Genomic DNA, 21,690 nt, shown 5'->3' with positions numbered 1-21,690 from the left:
GTAATAATTTCATTCCTTGAGAATAATATTTTGTCTCGTTTTGGTTGCCCGAATAAGTTAATCACTCATAATGCAGCAGCTTTCAAGTCAAAAAGGATGGTTGAGTTTTGTCATAAATATCACATTACTTTAGGGCACTCAACCGCCTATCATCCTCAAGGCAATGGATTGGCGGAGTCTTCCAACAAATCTTTGGTTAACATCATTAAAAAGTTGTTGGAAATAAACAAGAAGAGTTGGCATAAGAATTTGGTCCATGCACTTTGGGTAGATCGAGTGAGTCAGAAGAAATCCATTGGTATGTTCCCCTTTGAGCTAGATTATGGAGTTGATACAGTATTTCCTACCTCTCTCGCAGCTCTGGTAGTCAAACTTCTTGAGGAGGCTGGTAGTGAAGATGATCCAATGCTGAGAAGACTAAATCAAATGATCCATTTGCAGCAGACACGAGAAGAAGTTTTTCAAAACACGTTCAAGTTGTAGGAGAGAATTTAGAAAATGTATGATAGAAAAGCAAAGGCGGACAAATTTCAGTTGGATGATGTGGTGATGAAGTGGGATGCAAGGAATGAGGAAAAGGGCAAGCACGGTAAGTTCGAGAATCTCTAGAAATGTCCCTTCAAAATTGCTGCATATCAGGGTCAAAATTCCTTTCTTCTGAAGGAGATGAACGGGGAAGATTGTCCAGGAGGGCCGGTCCATGGTCGACTACTCAAGCGGTATCATTTTTGAGTTATTTTAGTTGTTTACATTGTCACTGTAAATACCATTTTATTTCAGTTTCCATTGCAAGTGTGTGTTGTGATCTTTTCTTCAGTCTGGGGCCCGAAGTGAAGGCTATAATTCTGAAGAAAGATTTCAGTTTTGAGTTTAGTTTGTCGAGTCAGTTTTTCAATCATTTCAGTTTCACAATTGAGTCGTTTTGAGTCAGGTTTCAATCAATAAATGAGTTGAAGTCTTGTGTTCTTTATCGAAATAATGATTCCATATCCCAATGGATGAAGGCACTGTATAGCTCTTCCAGAGATCTGCCGTTCTTGGCACCTCCCAGGAGCTACCATCCCCATTGGAGCCAATGTTAGAGTCGGTCTGGTCATCCCTCCGTTAGAGATCATTTCTCTTATTGCATTTCATTTTTAGGTGTCTCGCTCGATTCACTCAGCTGCATTCCACTGGGGAATGCCATAATCTGATAGAAAGGTCTTGTCATTTATTACCCCTCATGCCTTATCCATGTTAGCTTAGGTCTGTTCATCAAAATAAAGTTTTAAAGTCACTTATAGCCCTGTTTTAATCTCTTGGTCAACAAGAGTCATTTCAGTCACTAGGTCTAGGGTTAGTTGATGTGGTCTTCAACAATCCTAGCAAACCCATGAGGGAGGTTCTAAATAAGTTTTCATTTCCAAATATTTTCATCATCGTATGCTCGACTATGACTTTTCTTCAAAATTATGTTTTGAAGAAAATTTGTCATTTTGTTTTGTAATAAATTGCCATGTAATTTCCAAAAGTTTTTCAGTTGTTGAATTCTTCAGACGCAGCCCTGGCCATCCTTTTCCAAAACTCGATGCCAACATCCCTGCAAAAAATTGACAATAATTTCATCATTCTAAGCCAAAAATCAAAGAGGAAACAAAAAGAACAGAGTTGTATTAAAATGAAAAAGTGCCAAAGTTAAAACATAAGAAAGTGGGTTTTTGGAGAAGCAAAAATCAAACCCACCACTGCGTAAGACATTTTCATTATTTAAAACACCATTGGTATGCCAAGAGATCATTTGAAGTGGACTCGAGTTTGGAAGGAGTGAATCTATTGTTTGAAAGCCAAAACTGTCTGTTGGAGGAGGTCGCGGCGCATTGGAGGAGGTCGCGGCGCATTGGGCCGAATTTTCCTGTGTAATTTTGCACTGTCGCGGCGCATCCAGGAGGCGCGGCGCACAGAGCCGACAGGCCAGTTTTTTATCCCTGCAGTCATCAAAACTCAAATAGCGCCATGTCTTTTGCTCCAAGTAAGTCTGAGCATTCTTTCTATTGAATTTAGCTTGGTTGGGTATTGTTTGGAGGGAAGCTTTAAAGGTTTGAAGTTTGAAAATACAAACCCTACATTTATATCGAAATTTTCTCCATTGGGTTGTGAAATTGGTGTTTTCAAATGGTAATTTTGGTGCCAAGTCTCCTCTCCCACTTGTGATCCCTTCCCTTTCATAATCCTATCATTATAGTTAATCCCTTATACTTTAAACTCCCAAACCACTCATATCTCTGCTTCCCATTTTCCCTATACTAAACTCCTATCATTCCCTATCATTCTCCCTCTCTCGTATCATTCACAAAATCCCTAAACCCCCACTCCCTAAACACAGTCAAGTGACTGTTTGCTCATTTTAAAGGTTTCACTTGACAATTTTCACCATCCACTTTTCCCCCTGTCCCATATTCCTCACAGTCCCTCATTTTTCTGTGGCACATTGGCATTGAAAACAAAACATCTGATTTTCAAACCAAACCAAACACCTACTTGACATACACCTTTGCAGCATCATGACAGACATTGATTCATCATATGAGCAAGACAATGATTCTACCACAGAGCTTCATGCACCAAGGAGGCCTCGTAAGGGTGGCAGACATGTTAGAGAAGAGCCTACCTCTTTGACTGAACTACAAGCCTGCCCACTTGCCATGACATGTTTTCAACAACAATCATGTTTTCAGTATTGTGAATTGATTGCTCAGGTTCAGCATCACCAGGAGTTGGCTCGGTTATTTGTTTTACATTTGCATGATGGTCAGGTAACTCTTGCTGGTGTAAATTTTACCTTGACACCAGAGACCATTTCTCAGGCAACAGGAATACCAAATATAGGTGAGGAATGGAACAAAATAATGCAGGTGGAAAGAGCATATTATGAACCATATATCAAGCCTAGCTATATGAAACAACTCAGTAGGGTGTTCCCTTTCCGGTTTTTGAAAGAATCTTATGCGTCGTTGATGAAACTCATTATCAAATACTTTAGCTGTGAGGGCCGCTTATCACGCGTCTATACATACCATATCAGATTGCTGATGCATTTTACGAGAGTGAGGATGATGAACATTCCTTATTTTATGTGCCAAAACATCAAGAGGATGACCGCTCTTGTGCAGAAGAAGACTCTGGAACAGCAGTACAACAACATTTACCACTATGCACTCATCAAGAACATTGTTGGGCATCAGCTTGGTTTGCAGGGTATCACAAGGGAAGATTTCATTTCCTGTGAGTTCTTCACCTATTAGAGAGGCACGAGGGGATTGTTTGCAGCAGCAAAGCGAGTGTTATCTCCGCCCGGTGTGGAAGGGGCCTCGCTTCTGACATCAGCACCACAGGTACAGGACAAAGGCAAGAGGCCTATGAAGGATGAGGGTCCTTCAGGAGGCCAAGACACTGATTTTATCCTCATCGATGATGATGTTAGCTTTTCTAGCTCAAAGCTGAGGGAGATTATTCAGGAGCAGAAAGACGAGATAGATGCATTGACCAACAAGTTGCAGAGAGCTCAATGGATCATCAATTATTTGGAGCAGCGAAACAAATAGTTGGAGGATCAGCATACAGCCATGGAGTTACAAAACATTCGTCGAAACCGTCAAGCTGCCCGAAGGAGGAGGATAAAGTTCACTTCATTTGAGCAGGAGATAGAGGCTGATCGAGAATCTTGGCTTGAGAGGGCCAATACTCATCTTGAGAAGCTGTTGGTGAAGGAAAACAAGGACAAGGACATGCTCAGGCACATGAAAAAACATTATTGGGCACAAAATCACGTTTGCAATGCAAAGATCAAAATCCTGAAGGCAAGACTAAGGAAGGCACTAAAACGATGCAAAAGGCATGATTGGCTCCAAATCTTGGCTGAGGCTTCCTTGACTGAACATGATACTCAATGACAGACCTCCAGCCCAAATTTCAAGGAATTTGGAGAAAATTTTGTCAATGTTGAATTTTTTGGCTTTAAAACAGGTTTTTCTTCCCAACGCGTAGCGCCACTTGGCGCGCGCTTATAATTGAGAGATCTTCTGGAGGAAAAATTTGCATTTCTGGATTTTTTTATCAAAATTTATGCATGATCATGGATTACCTAAGAATTTCATCAAGTTCTGGGTTGCCTAAAAGGTCAAAAAACCCTAAAAATGACCTCTCTGCCACCTTTTGCACCCACAGGAAGAAGTCTTGGGAGATTGAAGTTTTGGAGGGGCAAATGACATCCAAATCTAGAAATTCCACCTAGGTTGGAAAGTAGAAAGGCAGGGCTTTCCAACAAGCTATCTTGTGCTCAATTTGGATTTCGGGAAGTGCCTAAAAATCAGCTCCAAAGTGGCACGATGCATAGAGAATTTGGGCGCGGCGCATAGAGAATTTTGGCCTATTTTTTCACTATACAGCTCAGAAATTTGCCCAGTTTTGCTTTTTGATGTAACTCTTGATCCACCATGATGTAATTTCATAACCATGATGTAGTATTGGCACATTTGTACTTGTTCTATAGGATTCATTCACTAAAAAGTGAAAATTAAATGAATGAATCAGTTTCCTAGCATATAGGGGTAAGTTGTTTGACTACCTAGATTTCAGTTCCTTGTTTAGAATTAGTTCAAACAGCTCCTAGAATGATGAGATCGACCCCTAGAGGCAAGGGAATAGGTTTGGATTGTCTATATTATGTAATTTCTAAGTCATTTTCAGGGTTGGATACTGGGAATTGCTTGGCAATCTATTGTACATTTCATTTCTGCAATTTTGGCAAAGGAAAGACCACGATTTTGCAGCACTTGTTGGGATCCATGTGGCTCTATGTTTTAATGGTGTTTTTCTCTATGTATTTGTAAGTTCATTGATGTTTATGTGTATCATTTTCCCTTCTATTTTCTTCTACAATTAAACAAATGAGTGATTAAGGTAGAATTCATTGGACTGTTGTGCTCTGCCTTGAAATTTTGTTTAATTCTACATGTTTTCATTCGTTTGAGGAGGACTCTTAAGACCCTCTTGCCCTCCTTAGCTCCTCACTGGTCTAATCCATCCATTCATTTCAATCCAAAGCGTCAAAACGATTGCCTTCCTTGCCCCAATCAGAACTCTGCAAAAACTAGGCCTCATTCTCAGACCCAAAATTTGCCTGTCCCTTTTTCCAACAAAAACCCCCAAAAATCAAATCAAAACCTTGCACTTCATACCTAGCCTAAGATTAGTTGTTAAATCAGTTATCTCAAGCCCCATCTGATTATCTTTTGCTGAGATTGACCCGGAGAGAGCCCTCTCCTGTCCTCGTAGGTCTAGCTACGAGGCTGAGCGTGGTTTGATGTGGACCTAGAACCTTGCCTTTTCAGCCTGAGGCAAATCTAGGCTCTAACATAGTGGCGACCATACTGGGGAAGAAAATGGTTTGCTTGTTGATGTCATTCATTTTATAAGCTATGGACGGAGCCTGAAGTTATGCTAGGTAGCCTTCAAAACGCTTTTAATTTGCATTAGCGCAAGTAGATAAACGTTGCTTTAGTCAATCTCCGGTCTAGCTTGTAATCGCGACACTTGACTTGTAAATCGCCCTAGTACATCTGAGAATTCTAAGCTTTTGGATGATAAGTTTAGAATTTGAAAGGTTGAACAAGTTGTCTATGTCCCTTTGATTTCTTTTAATAATAACACACTGGCTTCCAGAAGACATACCAGAGCAAATCCAGATCTTAATCCTCCCCCTGTCTACGAAAATCCCAATCTGATTCCAAGAATCGTTCACCAAGGAAGTTCTATCATTCCCATGTTTAAATCTCGTTCATGTCCTGCAATTTAAAAGTATCTTGAAGAGCTTGATTTTGATGAAAAGTTTGAATTGTCATTGTTTGAAACCAAATCCGAAAGTGCTCTTGGTTCTATAGTCCCAAATCCTGACTTTGCTGCAGCTCTTGAAGTTGAAAGAAACAATAAATCAATTGAGAATTTTATCTTGAATCACCTTCAGAGTGAAATTCACGCTTCAAATATCGTTGATTTCCTAGAAGCTGCATCTGCAACCCTCGGATCTTCCGTAATGGCATCCACCTCAAGAATTCCTACCGAACCGCCCTTCATTCCCACCATCCCTGTGCAGCCTATTATCCCTGATCAAAAGTATGCTATAAATTCACCTCCATCTACTCCTTCTACATCCAAAATCGCTTCTCCTCCAAACACCCCTCTTCATACACCTCACACATCAGCTGCACCTACTCCTCCAACAACTCCAAGGCCGATTGCAAATCCACCAAGAGCAATGGCTGCTCAGTTTGCACCTCTTGCGCTGCTTAGGTGACATGCCCGTAGATTATCAGAGTAAAATTCCATTGTTTGATGGCACTCCTCAAGGTACCACGGCTCAGCAGCATGTGGACAAAATGATGGATTTCTTCGAGCTTCATGAGATTGATGCAGAAAATGTAACCATGAGATTGTTCGTGCAGACTTTCGCAGGTGAGGTAAGAAAATGGTTTAGAGCTTTGGCAGCTAGAAATATTCCCACATTAGAAGATCTTCAAAGACAGTTCTTGGATCGTTTGGAAGTAAAGAAAGATCCTCTTCAAATCACTTCTGAATATACCAAGATCAAGCGGAATGTTGGTGAGTCCATGCAAGACTATTGTATTAGATTTAATGCGGTTTATAATGCAATTCCTAATGATTTAAGGCCATCTAGAAAGTCAGCTTTACTTATGTTCCCGGATGGTTTTGATCTGGACATGGATTATCAATTAAGAGAGAGAGATCCAGCTACCTTCGAAGAAATGCAGAAAATTGCCGTTAGTGTTGAGGCAAATTTGAATGACAAGAGAGCTAGATTGAAAGCTAAGAAGAGAGTCTAAATAAAGGAAGGAGCTTCTACCTCATATCAAGTGCTCCGCAAGGTAGAGAAGATGGTTGAAAGGTTAGCACTTGATAAGCATGAACCGTAGATTCGAAATCCTAATTTCCATGGACAGCAGCAACCTCAATTCAGGATCAACCAGCGTGAGCAGCGAGCATAAGAACCGGCATCACAACAGCAGCAAGTAAAGACACCTCTTCAGTAGAATTTTGTTGGTCCCGAATCTGATGATGAAGATAATGTAATAGGAGAAGAAAATCACTTCTTTACTCCTGATGATATGCCCACCTTTATCACTGAAGATGATGAGTATGCAGAAAGTTCAGCTGTACAGCAGGATGCAGATTTTATCTTAGCAAATGACACAACTCTTGAAGAGGAGTCGAATGAGTATCAGAGAGGTTATATGCATGCTTTGTCCACTTAGCAGCGTCAGTGTTCACTTAGAAATAGAAATGTCCCCATCAATCCAATCCAGAAGAGAAAGGAAGTTCCAGCATCTAAGAATGAGCCACCTGTTGTACCAAATAAAGGAAAAGAAGTTGTTGATCCTACTCCTAGAAAATCTCCACCAGCAAATGAAAGAGTCAATCAGCCAATTGTATCAAAAGATAAAGCTAAAAAGAAAGATGTCCCAGCCAAAGAGGTAGAAAAGACTTCTGCTTTTAGTTTAGAAAATGAAATTTCTAAATTAAAGGTATCCATTCCCTTGACTGAACTGATGAGGAATAGCAGTTATAGAGGACAGGTCTCCAAAATTTTGAATTTTGATCCAATGTCTGATATGGTGATTGTGGAAGATGATCAACCTGAACTAATTTTTGGACCAACATTAAATGGTGAGTCTCCAGACAGTGATGTACCTCCTTTTTATATCATTTTGAGAGTGCATGAGTTTGTGTTGCATAATGCTATGTTTGATTTCGGCGCCTCTCACAATCTTGTGCCGAAGGTTATCATGGAGAAGTTGGGTTTGGACATCACTAGGAAATACCATGATCTTTATTCATTTGATTCTATCAGGGTGAGATGTATTGGGCTCATTAAAGACTTGGTGGTCAGTTTGGATCAGATTCCGGCTAAAAATGTGTTGATGGATGTGGTGGTGGCGGATATACCTCCTAGATTTGGAATGCTTCTTTCCAGATCTTGGGGAGAAAATATTAAAGGAACAATGCAACTTGATTTCTCCTATGCAACGATTCCTGTGTTTGGCCAAATGAGAAAACTTTATCGGGAGAAAAAAATGAAATACATGATTACAAGCAAGGAAAAACCAATTAATCATCTGATTAATTATGTACATACAGATTTCGAGTCTTTTGTTTTGTATTTAGATAGTTTTAATGAGATTGATAGTCAGTTAGTTGCAGCAGATGATATTCCAGAAATAGCAGAGAATTTCAGAGAAGTTTTGAAGAAAGAAAGTGAAGAACAGGACAATACCGTTCAGCGATCAGCTGAAGATAATGGACAGCAAGCAGGAAAAACAGAGCTAGTAGAATTTCAGCACTTAGAAGAAGATGAAGAGGGCCTGTGGACCATGGATTTCGACGGTGCAGTGGGAAATGATGGTGCTAGAATTGGTATTTGGGTACGCAGTCCTTTCTCCGCCCCGAACAAAGTGCCTAGTAATGTGCAGGTATGTTCTTATAAGTTAGCTTTTGATTGTTCGAACAATGAGGTTGAGTATGAAGCTTTGATTGCTAGCCTAAAAATTCTAAGTTGAATGCTAAGAGGATTGTTGTATATGGCGATTCCGAATTGGTGATTAAGCAAGTTACAGGTGAATATCAAGCAAAGCATCCTCGGATGCGAGCATACCGGAATGATGTTCTAGACATCCTAAAATTGTTTTCAAATTATACCTTGACGTGTGCGCCTCGTATTCAAAATGGCATTGCTGATGCACTTGCTAAGGCAGCAAGTAATTTGAAGATTCCTATGAACTCAAGCAATAAGTTTGAAATCCATGTCAAGCATCGGCCGACTGTCCCGGACAATCAGAGATATTGGCAAGTTTTCCAAGATGATGAGGAGATTGATGATTTTCTGCAAAACAAAGGTAAGTTCAAAGATACCTCAATTGATGTAGAATATGATGATGGAAAAGATGATGTACAAATTAATAAAATGAAAGTGTTGCAGCTCAAGGATAATGTGATTCCTAAAGGCTTGATACCTTTAGAAGAACTCTTTGATCATGATGATGTAGCCCACAAACCAACATTGTAGCCAACGGAGAAGTGAGTCGAAGAGGTGAATATTGGAACAGCTGAACATCCGAAGATGGTAAAGTTGTCCAAAGAATTGCCACAAAAGGTAAAGGCCAAATATATCAGTTTGTTGTCATCCTTTGCTGATGTGTTTGCTTGGGACTATTCTGATTTGAAGACATATGATACCAGTATAATTCAGCACACAATTCCTATTAAGCCTAATCAGAAACCTTTCATGCAGAAGTTAAGAAGGCTTAATCCAAAATTGCTTCCATCAATTGAGAAGGAGGTAAACAGGTTGTACAAATCAAGAATCATCGTCCCCATCATATTTTCCGATTGGATATCTAATTTGGTGCCCGTACGAAAGAAGACAAGTAAGATTCGTTTGTGCATTGATTTTAGGATTCTCAACAAAGTTTCATTGAAGGATAATTATCCGCTGCCAAAAATGGATCACATACTTCAGCAAGTAGTTGGAGCATCTCGTATGTCACTTCTCGATGGTTATTCTGGAAATAACCAAATTTTGGTCCATGAAGATGACCGAGACAAAACAGCATTCACCACTCCGTGGGGGACTTTTCATTACGCTAAAATGCCTTTCAGTTTGAAGAACGCAGGTGCCACATTTCAGCGGGCAATGGATATGGCTTTCACAAATGAGAAGGATGTCTTCTTGGTTGTGTACCTTGATGATTTGACGGTGTTTTCTAGTTCAGATGAAGAACACATGTATCATTTGAAAACTATCTTTCAAAAGTGCAGAAAATATGGTGTGTCGCTGAATCCGAAGAAGAGGTTGTTCGCCATGGATGAAGGCAAACTACTTGGACACATCATATCAAAAGATGGCATTCGTATTGATTCAGCACGTGTAGAAGCGATTCAGCAAATTGACCTTCCCCGGAACAAGAAGGAGATTCAATATTTTAATGGTAATATGAATTTTTTGCGCCTCTTTGTACCTAATCTTGTTGAACACCTAAGAGAAATTACAAAATGCTTAAGAAGGACAGCCAAGTGAAATGGACCAAAAAGGCTATAAAATCTTTCAATCTAGTAAAATTGGCTCTTTCTTCAGCTCCGGTTCTAATCATCCCGGATTACACTCAGGATTTTATATTGTTTTCATTTGCTTTGGAGCATACTATAGCAGCTGTATTAATGCAGAAAAAAGATGAGCATGAAAGACCAATTGCTTTCTTCAGCCGAACTATAAGAGATGCAGCCTTGAAGTACAACATCATTGAAAAGCAAGCCCTTGCACTTGTGAAAGAATTGAAAGATTTTCGCGTATATATTCTGCATTCCCATATTTTGGCTTATGTTCCTAATGTTGTTGTCAAATATATTTTGGTACAAACAGATCCAGAAGGAAGACGTGGCAAGTGGATTGCAGCTTTTTTGGAGTATGATGTGGAGATCAAGCCCACAAAGCTTGTTAAAGGACAAGGATTGGCAAAGTTAATGGCTGAATCAAATCTGCACGTCTTAGACATAAATCTGATTGCTGCTATGTCAGATGAAAATGAGGAAGGTGTGTCAATTCAGGTAGCTGAAATCTTTGTTCTTTCTCCGTGGTATTCAGATATCATATATGTGCTTCAGAATTGGCTAGAAACAAAGCTAGAACTCTTAAGTTAAAGGCTGCTAAGTTTTGTAATTTGAATTCTGCACTTTATTGGAAAGATGTCGGTGGCGTTTTGTTGAATTGTTTGGTGGAAGAAGAAGCGAAGCAGGTCATGGAGGATTTCCATAAAGGAGATTTTGGCGGTCACCTTTTTTGGAAAACAACGGCAAATAAAATTCTGAGAGCTGGATACCATTGGCCGACATTGTTTGCTGATGTGTTCAAGACTATCAAGAGCTGTCATAACTATCATATTTTTTAAGGAAGGCAGAAATTACAGCCTTTGCCACTTAAGCCCATTGAGTTGAGTGCCCCTTTTTAGCAATGGGGGTTGGATTTCATTGGTGAAATTCATCCTGCTTCTTCAGGTCAGCATAGATGGATCCTCACAGCGACAAATTATTTCACGAAGTGGATCGAAGCAATTCCCACTAGGCAAGCTACGAATGCGGTAATAATTTCATTGCTTGAGAATAATATTTTGTCTCATTTTGGTTGCCCAAATAAGTTAATCACTGATAACACAGCAGCTTTCAAGTCAAAAAGGATGGTTGAGTTTTTTCATAAATATCACATTACTTTAGGGCACTCAACCGCCTATCATCCTCAAGGCAATGGATTGGCGGAGTATTCCAACAAATCTTTGGTTAACATCATTAAAAAGTTGCTAGAAATAAACAAGAAGAGTTGGCATAAGAAGTTGGTCCATGCACTTTGGGCAGATCGAGTGAGTCAGAAGAAATCCATTGGTATGTCCCCCTTTGAGCTAGTTTATGGAGTTGATACAGTATTTCCTACCTCTCTCACAGCTCTGGTAGTCAAACTTCTTCAGGAGGCTGGTAATGAAGATGATCCAATGCTGAGAAGACTAAATCAAATGATCCATTTGCGGCAGACACGAGAAGAAGTTTTTCAAAACATGTTCAAGTTGGAGGAGAGAATTAAGAAAATTTATGACAGAAAAGCAAAGGCGGACAAATTTCAGTTGGATGATGTGGTGCTGAAGTGGGATGCAAGGAATCAGGAAAAGGGCAAGCACAGTAAGTTCCAGAATCTCTGGAAAAATCCCTTCAAAATTGCTACATATCGGGGTCAAAATTCCTTTCTTCTGAAGGAGATGAACGAGGAAGATTGTCTAGGAGGGCCAGTCAATGGTCAGCTGCTCAAGCGGTATCATTTTTGAGTTATCTCTGTTGTTTACATTGTCACTGTAAATACCATTTTATTTCAATTTCCATTGCAAGTGTGTGTTGTGATATTTTCTTCAGTCTGGGGCCCGAAGTGAAGGCTATAATTCTGAAGAAAGATTTCAGTTTTGAGTTCAGTTTGTCGAGTCAGTTTTTCAGTCATTTCAGTTTCACAATTGAGTCGTTTTGAGTCAGGTTTCAGTCAATAAATGAGTCGAAGTCTTGTGTTCTTTGTCGAAATAATGATTCCATATGCCAATGGACGAAGGCACTGTCTAGCTCTTCCAAAGGTCTGTCATTCTTGGCACCTCCCAGGAGCTACCATCCCCATTGGAGCCAATGTTAGAGTCGGTCTGGTCATCCCTCCATTAGAGATCATTTCTCTTATTGCATTTCATTTTTAGGTGTCTCGATAGATTCACTCAGTGTAATTTCGCTAGGGGCATGCCATAATCTGACGGAAAGGTCTTGTCATTTATTACCCCTCATGCCTTATCTATGCTGGCTTAGGTCTATTCATCAAAATCAAGTTTTAAAGTCACTTACAGCCCTGTTTTAATCTCTTGATCAGCAAGAGTCATTTCAGTCACTAGGTCTAGGGTTAGTTGATGTGGTCTTCAACAATGCCAGCAGACCCATGAGGGAGGTTCTTAATAAGTTTTCATTTCCAAATATTTTCATCATCATATGCTCGACTATGACTTTTCTTCAAAACTCTGTTTTGAAGAAAATTCGTCATTTTGTTTTGTAATAAATTGCCATGTAATTTTCAAAAGTTTTTCAGTTGTTGAATTCTTCAGATGCAGCCCTGGTCATCCTTTGCCAAAACCCAATGCCATCATCCCTGCAAAAAATTGACAAGAATTTCATCATTCTAAGCCAAAAATCAAAGAGGAAACAAAAAGAACAGAGTTGTATTAAAATGAAAAAGTGCCAAAGTTAAAACATAAGAAAGTGGGTTTTTGGTGAAGCAAAAATCAAACCCACCACTGCGTAAGACATTTTCATTGTTTAAAACACCATTGGTATGTTAAGAGATCATTTGAAGTGGAATCGAGTTTGGAAGGAGCGAATCTGTTGTTTGAAAGCCAAAACTGTGTGCTGGACGAGGTCGCGGCACATTGGAGGAAGTCGCGGCGCATATAGGCCGCGCAGCGCATTGGGCCGAATTTTCCTGTGTAATTTTATACTGTCGCGGCGCATCCAGGAGGCACGGTGCACAGAGCCAACGGGCCGGTTTTTTTATCCCTGCAGTCATCAAAACTCAAATAGCGCCATGTCTTTTGCTCCAAGTAAGTCTGAGCATTCTTGTTATTGAATTTAGCTTGGTTGGGTATTGTTTGGAGGGAAGCTTTAAAGGTTTGAAGTTTGAAAATATAAACCCTACATTTATATCAAAATCTGCTCCATTGGGTTGTGAAATTGGTGTTTTCAAATGGTGATTTTGGTGCCAAGTCTCCTCTCCCACTTGTGATCCCTTCCCTTTCATAATCCTATCATTATAGTTAATCCCTTATACTTTAAACTCCCAAACCACTCATATCTTTGCTTCCCATTTTCCCTGTACTAAACTCCTATCATTCCCTATCATTCTCCCTCTCTCGTATCATTCACAAAATCCCTAAACTCCCACTCCCTAAACACAGTCAAGTGACTGTTTGCTCATTTTAAAGGTTTCACTTGACAATTTTCACCATCCACTTTTCCCCCTGTTCCATATTCCTCAAAGCCCCTCATTTTTCTGTGGCACATTGGCATTGAAAACAAAACATCTGATTTTCAAACCAAACCAAACACCTGCTTGACATACACCTTTGCAGCATCATGACAGACATTGATTCATCATATGAGCAAGACAGTGATTCTACCATAGAGCTTCATGCACCAAGGATGCCTCGTAAGGGTGGCAGACATGTTAGAGAAGAGCCTACCTCTTTGACTGAACTACAAGCCTACCCACTTGCCATGACATGTTTTCAACAACAGTCAGTCAGGTAACTCTTGCTGGTGTAAATTTTACCTTGACATCGGAGACCATTTCTCAGGCAACAGGAATACCAAATATAGGTGAGGAATGGAACAAAATAATGCAGGTGGAAAGAGCATATTATGAACCATATATCAAGCCTAGCCATATGAAACAGCTCAATGGGGTGTTCCCTTTCCAGTTTTTGAAAGAATCTTATGCGCCGTTGATGAAACTCATTATCAAATACTTTAGTTGTGAGGGCCTCTTCTCACGCCTCTATACATACCATATCATATTGTTGATGCATTTTACGAGAGTGAGGATGATGAACATTCCTTATTTCATGTGCCAAAACATCAAGATGATGACCGCTCTTGTGCAGAAGAAGACTCTGGAACAACAGTACAACAGCATTTACCACTATGCACTCATCAATATCATTGTTGGGCATCAGCTTGGATTGCAGGGTATCACATGGGAAGATTTCATTTCCCATGAGTTTTTCACAACTTCAGTAGTTCATCAGGAGGTTGTCCATCATACTGGTGAACCTTCATATCAGCATGGAGGTTAGGAGGCAGAGACTACTAGTGTGCCAGCATATGTCACCTATCAGAGAGGCACGAGGGGATTGTTTGCAGCAGCAAAGCGAGTGTTATCTCCACCCGGTGTGGAAGGGGCCTCGCTTCCGACATCAGCACCATAGGTACAGGACAAAGGCAAGAGGCCTATGCAGGATGAGGGTCCTTCAGGAGGCCAAGACACTGATTTTATCCTCATCGATGATGATGTGAGCTCTTCTAGCTCAAAGCTGAGGGAGATTATTCAGGAGCAGAAAGCCGAGATAGATGCATTGACCGACAAGTTGCAGAGAGCTCAATGGGTCATCAATTATTTGGAGCAGTGAAACAAATAGTTGGAGGATCAGCATACAGTCATGGAGTTACAAAACATTCGGTGAAACCGTCAAGCTGCCCGAAGGAGGAGGATAGAGTTCACTTCATTGGAGCAGGAGATAGAGGCTGATCGAGAGTCTTGGCTTGAGAGGGCCAATACTCATCTTGAGAAGCTATTGGCCAAGGAAAACAAGGACAAGGACATGCTCAAGAACATGAAAAACCATTTTTGGGCACGAAATCACGTTTGCAACGCAAAGATCAAAACCCTGAAGGCAGGACTAAGGAAGGCACTAAAACAACGCAAAAGGCATGATAGGCTCCAAATCTTGGCCGAGGCTTCCTTGGCTGAACATGATACTCAATGATAGACCTCCAGCCCAAATTTCAAGGAATTTGGAGAAAATTTTGTCAATTTTGAATCTTTTTTGGCTTTAAAACAGGTTTTTCTGCCCAACGCGTAGCGCCACTTGGCGCGCGCTTATAATTGGGAGATCCTCTGGAGGAAAACTTTGCATTTCTATATTTTTTATCAAAATTTATGCATGCTCATGGATTACCTAAGGATTTCATCAAGTTCTGGGTTGCCTAAAAGGTCAAAAACACCCTAAAAATGACCTCTCTGCCACCTTTTGCACCCACAGGAAGCAGTCTTTGGAGATTGAATTTTTGGAGGGGCAAATGACATCCAAATCAAGAAATTCCACTTGGGTTGGAAAGTAGACAGGCAGGGATTTCCAACGAGCTATCTTGGGCTTAATTTGGACTTCAGGAAGTGGCTCAGAATCAGCTCCAAATTGGCACAACGCATAGAGAATTTAGGCGCGGCGCATAGAGAATTTTGGCTTGTTTTTTCACTATACAGCTCAGAAATTCGCCCAGTTTTGACCAGTTTTACTTTTTGATGTAACTCTTGATCCACCATGATGTAATTTCATAACCATGATGTAGTATTGGCACATTTTTTCTTTTTCTAGAGGATTCATTCACTAAAAAGTGAAAATTAAATGAATGAAACAGTTTCCTAGCATATAGGGGTAAGTTGTTTGACTACCTATATTTCAGTTCCTTGTTTAGAATTAGTTCAAACAGCTCCTAGAATGATGAGCTCGACCCCTAGAGGCAACGGAATAGGTTTGGCTTGTCTATATTATGTAATTTCTAAGTCATTTTCAGGTTTGGATACTGGGAATTGCTTGGCACTCTATTATACATTTCATTTCTGCAATTTTGGCAAAGGAAAGACCAAGGTTTTGCAGCACTTGTTGGGATCCATGTGGCTCTATGTTTTGATGGTGTTTTTCTCTATGTATTTGTAAGTTCATTGATGTTTATGTGTATCATTTTCCCTTCTCTTTTCTTCTGCAATTAAACAAATGAGTGATTAAGGTAGAATTCATTGGACTGTTATGCTCTGCCTTGAAATTTTGTTTAATTCTACTTGTTTTCATCTGCTTGAGGAGGACTCTTGAGACCCTCTTGCCCTCCTTAGCTCCTCACTGGTCTGATCCATCCATTCATTTCAATCCAAAGCGTCAAAACGATTGCCTTCCTTGCCCCAATCAGAACTCTGCAAAAACTAGGCCTCATCCCCGGACCCAAAATTTGCTTGTCCCTTTTTCCAACAAAAACCCCCAAAAATCAAATCAAAACCTTGCACTTCATACCTAGCCTAAGATTTGTTGTTAAATCAGTCATCTCAAGCCCCATCTAATTATATTTTGCTGAGATTGACCCGGAGAGAGCCCTCTCCTGTCCTCGTAGGGCTAGCTACGAGGCTGAGCATGGTTTGATGTGGACCTAGAACCTTGCCTTTTCAACCTGAGGCAAATCTAGGCTCTAACAGTGATTTTGGCTGATTGAGGGAGTAAAGGAGGTATACAACATCCTATAATCTCTCCCTATTGTCTACTCTGAGCTCCTACTTTGAAATCATCTCAAAATTTCTCCATTTCCTACATTTAAACCATATTATGCCACATGACATAGAAAAAGATCTTTTACCCATCTCACTAAGCATAATATAACAAAAATTGTAAATAAATGTGAGCAAGAGATAGTTCTAAAGCTCGAGGATGGCATTATGACCCTTATGATGTACCTATTGATAAGCCTCAACAACCATCACCACTGGTGAAGAGAAATCACTTTGTCTAGGTTGAATGATGCTAACCTCTATCATTTCTTGAGTCATAGGATCAATCTCACTCTATTATGCATATGGAAGCCTATAAGGCCTAATTTTAGGTGGTATACTTCCATGTTGTAAATGAATAACATGTTCATGATCTCGAGCATATGGAAAACCCTTAGGCATCTCTCCAAATACCATGGAATGATTGTTGATAACCTTTTGGAGATCCAATGGAGGATAGGATATATATTTTTGCACATTTATTGAACTCAATTGTGTAATTACACCAAGGTGTCCATTTTCTAGAAAAAATTTCATGATATCAAAGATAATCACTTTATAGGGTTTTCCTTGGATGCCTCTAAGCTCAAATTATTTTCCTTTTGAGGAAAATTTCATGAAAATATCATGAAAATTAGGGTCATTATTCCTATGATTATAACCATTAGACCCCTAATACAACATCAACACCACCAATTTGGATTGCAATCATGGGACTATCCAATAAATGCTCCCCCATTTTCATCTTAATACTATAACACTTTCTTAAACAATTTATGATATCCCCATTTGCAATCATTTCTTGAAATTGTGGTGTTAGATATACAAAGTAGTTAACAATTTTTCTAATTTGTAATTGATGAAGTTCTGGGAACTACCTAAATCAATCAAAATTGTTATTTTTTTCTTTCCTTTTTATATCCTTCTATTTTGATGGGTTGTGTATTATTGATGTCATCTAACGCATGACAACGTATTATTAGAGTAGTCTCTTCTAGCTCTATACCTTGTGATGCCTCCAATTCTTGACCTTCTTCATCTTCACAGTCCTGAGTCTATGTATAATAATTTATTCTCACCACATTTGTGCCCCCTACTATACTTGTTGTTATAATTGTGTTGAAAGTGTTGGAAATCTATCAACCAAGGGGTCTCCTTGATGTGAAGTCCCAATTAGACTTCACACCATTTGGAGTAGGAGCCCCATCCAGAATATCGGCCTGGTTGTCATGTATTCTTATAGATTTTCCTTAATTCTAACTGTCGGCAAGAGAGGAACGTGTGGTGCCTTCGCAAAGCAAGAAGGTGTGCCTGGGGAGTGTTTGCTTGTGGGTGTGTCAAAGTTCCTCTACTGCAGAGGTAAAGAATAAAGTGTGTAGGTTTTAACCCCATATAGAAATTACCTGCATACGAATTCTAAAACACAGAAAATAAACAATGCGAGAGCATAACACATAAAACACATATACACAGAGATTTTCCACTGGATCCCAAAACCAGGACTACTAGCTTGATTTTTCATTATGTTCCTTTCAATGTTATAATACATATTTATACATGCCGAAGCATCCAATACCATGGACCGAAAACCATCGCGTCCAAAAACATGTGTGAAAATCATGCACAAAACCATAGGTGGGTCCGCCCATCCTAACATAGGGTCCAAAACCAAAATTTTCCGAGGCGCTGCCTCGGACCCCATAAAGTGGGGTTACGGGTATGCCTCAAACCCCCTATGACCCCCCCCCCCCCCCCCCCGACTACACAATCGGCACAATGAAGGGGGGCTCTGCCCCCCCTCTAACCCCCCAGTTAACTACATGGGCTAGTCATGGAAAGAATATAACACAACCCAACATTCTCCCACTTGTTGTTTTCTTTCCACAGGGGGCCAGAAGAGAGCTTAGTCATTTTTCTAGCCCTAAAACGCCCATTGTCTCTCTACAGCAAGAGAACTTCTCAGAGCTCACAGATTTTGTCAATGCATCTGCAATATTCTTCAAAGTGTCCACCTTTACCAGCAACACTTTTTTGTCTTCTATCATATCCCTCACAAAGTGATACTGAACATCAATGTGCTTTGTCTTTGAACGATATACAGGGTTCTTTGCCAAGAAAAATTGCACTTTAGCTATCACAGTCTATCCTTATAGCTCCCTGTACTAACCCCATACTTGAACACAATCTCTGCAACCAAATGCCTTCCTTGCTTGCATGAGTGGTTGCCATGTATTCTGCCTCTGTAGTTGATAGTGCCACTACAGATTTTTTTCTTACTCATCCCACTAACCGCACCTCCAAATAGGTTAAACGCATACCCACTTGTAGATCTTCTTTGATCCAGATCTCCAACCCAGTCTGCATCAACAAAGCCACGAATATGCAACATTTTGTCTAATCCTGATCTTCCTTTGTAGCAAAAACTATAATCACTAGTGCCACGCAAATACTTGAAAACCCGCTTCACTGTTGTCCAGTGCTCCTTCCCTGGTTTTGACATAACCTGCTCAATACTCCCACTGCATGTGCAATGTCTGGTCTAGTACAGACCACTGCATACATTAGGCTACCGACTCCACTTGCATATGGAACACGGGACATGTCCTCTTCCTCTTCTTGTGTCTTGGGACACTGTTCAGCAGATAACCTCACACCTACAGGAATAGGAACGTTCACCAGTTTATTATCCTATATATTAAACCTTTGTAGTATTGTCTCTACATACTTCCTCTGGTTTAACCAAAGCTTCCTCTTTCCCTGATCTCTTTTAATTTCCATGCCCAAAATATAGTTTGCAGCACCAAGATCTTTCATGTCGAATTTGGAGGACAATTGGGTCTTCAAATCTTGGATAATTTCTTTGTCATTTCCAACCAGCAACATATCATCCACATACAAGACCAGATAAATAACACGGTCACCAATTAATTTAAAATACACACAGTGATCTACTTTACTTCTGGTGAAGTCAAGTCCCCGTATAAATGTATCAAATTTCTGATACCACATCCTTGATGATTGTTTTAACCCATACAGAGACTTCTTTAACTTGCATACCAGTTCTTTCTTACCCTTCACCTCAAAGCCTTCAAGTTGCTTCATGTATATTTCCTCTTCCAGATCCCCATGAAGAAATGTTGTCTTCACATCCATCTATTCTACCTCAAAATCAAAACCAGCAGCAACAGATAAAAGTAATCTAATAGAAGTTACCTTGGCAACAGGAGAAAAAATATCACCAAAATCAATTCCCGACACCTGGGAATAACCTTTTGCTACCAACAGAGCTTTGTATTTCTCCACCTTTCCTTCTACATTTTTCTTCTTCTTGAATACCCATTTGCTACCAATGGGTTTCCTTCCAACCGGCAACTCCACCAAATCCCAAGCCTCATTTTTGTGCAAAGATGCCATTTCATCAACCATGGCCTCTTTCCAGAGTTTGCCATCCTCTGAATCTACTGCTTCCTTCACAGTTCTGCAATCACCGTCAGTAATAGATAAAGCAAAATTTGAACAGAAAACAGATGGACTATACCTTTTTGGCTGCCTTCTTTCTCAAACTGATCTTCTCACACCCGAAGTTTGTGGCTCTTCATCTTATGATTCCTCCTCTGCTGTAGAGTCTGATTCTTCCTCCTTAAGCTCAAACTCTATCTTCTCAGGTTCCTTTGGTTGGACTTCATGTTTAATAACATCTTTTACCTCTCTGAACACCACATCTTGGCTGTACACAACTTCCGTGTGACTGGGTTCCAAAGCTTATAACCCTTTAAACCATCCTTATACCCAATAAAGATGCACTTTTTAGATTTACTATCCAACTTGGTTCGTTTCTCCTTTGGAACATGTACATATGCATCACATCCAAATACCCTCAGATGTGAAAGAGAGGATTTCTTACCAGTCCATACCTCTTGTGGAGTCTTATCCTCCAACGCTGATGAAGGTGATCTGTTGACCAGATAACATGCAGTATCCACCGCCTCTACCCAGAATTCCTATCCTAACCTGGCACCACTAAGCATGCTTCTTGCCCTTTCCATCAACGTCTTATTCATTCTTTCTGCAACTCCATTTTGCTGAGGTGTATATGGAGTAGTCTTTTGTTGTGCTATACCACACCTCTTATAAAATTCTTCAAATTCCTTGCTGCAAAACTCTCCACCATTATCTGTCCTTAGCACCTTTATCTTCTTCTCTGTCTGATTTTCCACAAGAGCCTTAAATTCTTTAAACCTGTCAAAGGCTTCATATTTCTTCTTAAGAAAATATATCCATGTATTCCTTGAGAAGTCATCTATAAATGATACATAGTAAACAAACTTACCCAGTGATGGAACCTTCACACGTCCAAACACATCACTGTGCACAAGTTGTAATATTTGTTTCGCCCTCTTACTACTAGAGGGGAAACTCACCTGATTCTGCTTCCCATATACACAATTTTCACAGAAATCAAAATCCAGAGAGCTATTACTCATACCTTCTACCATAGCTTTACCATGAAGTATTCGAAAGCCCTTCTCTCCAATATGTCCAAGCCTTTGATGCCACAACATGGTATTCTCTCCAAGGACCACTAGATTTTCTGCTCCACTTTTAGGAACCACAGAATTATTGCACCGATCAATAACAGTGCTACCTTGCAGCTTGTACAGAGTTCCAATTCAAATTCCCCGCATCAATACTAGTGCCCCCTGAACCATTTTGCAGGTATCCTTCTCGAACATTGTTTTTACACCTGCATCATCCAGCTTGCTTGCAGAAATCAGATTTCTAGCCAATGCAGGAATATGCAGAACACCTGGAAGTGTTCTAACCCTTCCACCTTGCAACTTCAACTTTACTTTTCTGCGACCAATGATTCTAGCCTTCCTATCATCCCCTAAGAAGACATCACCACCATTGTATTTCTCATACTCACAGAACCACTCTCTATGGGGAGTGAAGTGAAAGGATGTACCTGAGTCAATCAACCATGCCTCATG

This window comes from Pinus tabuliformis, chromosome 5_1 (assembly GCF_031772625.1).
Source record: "Pinus tabuliformis cultivar Carrire ecotype Pingquan chromosome 5_1, CPIR1, whole genome shotgun sequence".
NCBI classification, from domain to species: domain Eukaryota; kingdom Viridiplantae; phylum Streptophyta; class Pinopsida; order Pinales; family Pinaceae; genus Pinus; species Pinus tabuliformis.
This window is presented reverse-complemented; position numbering follows the sequence as displayed.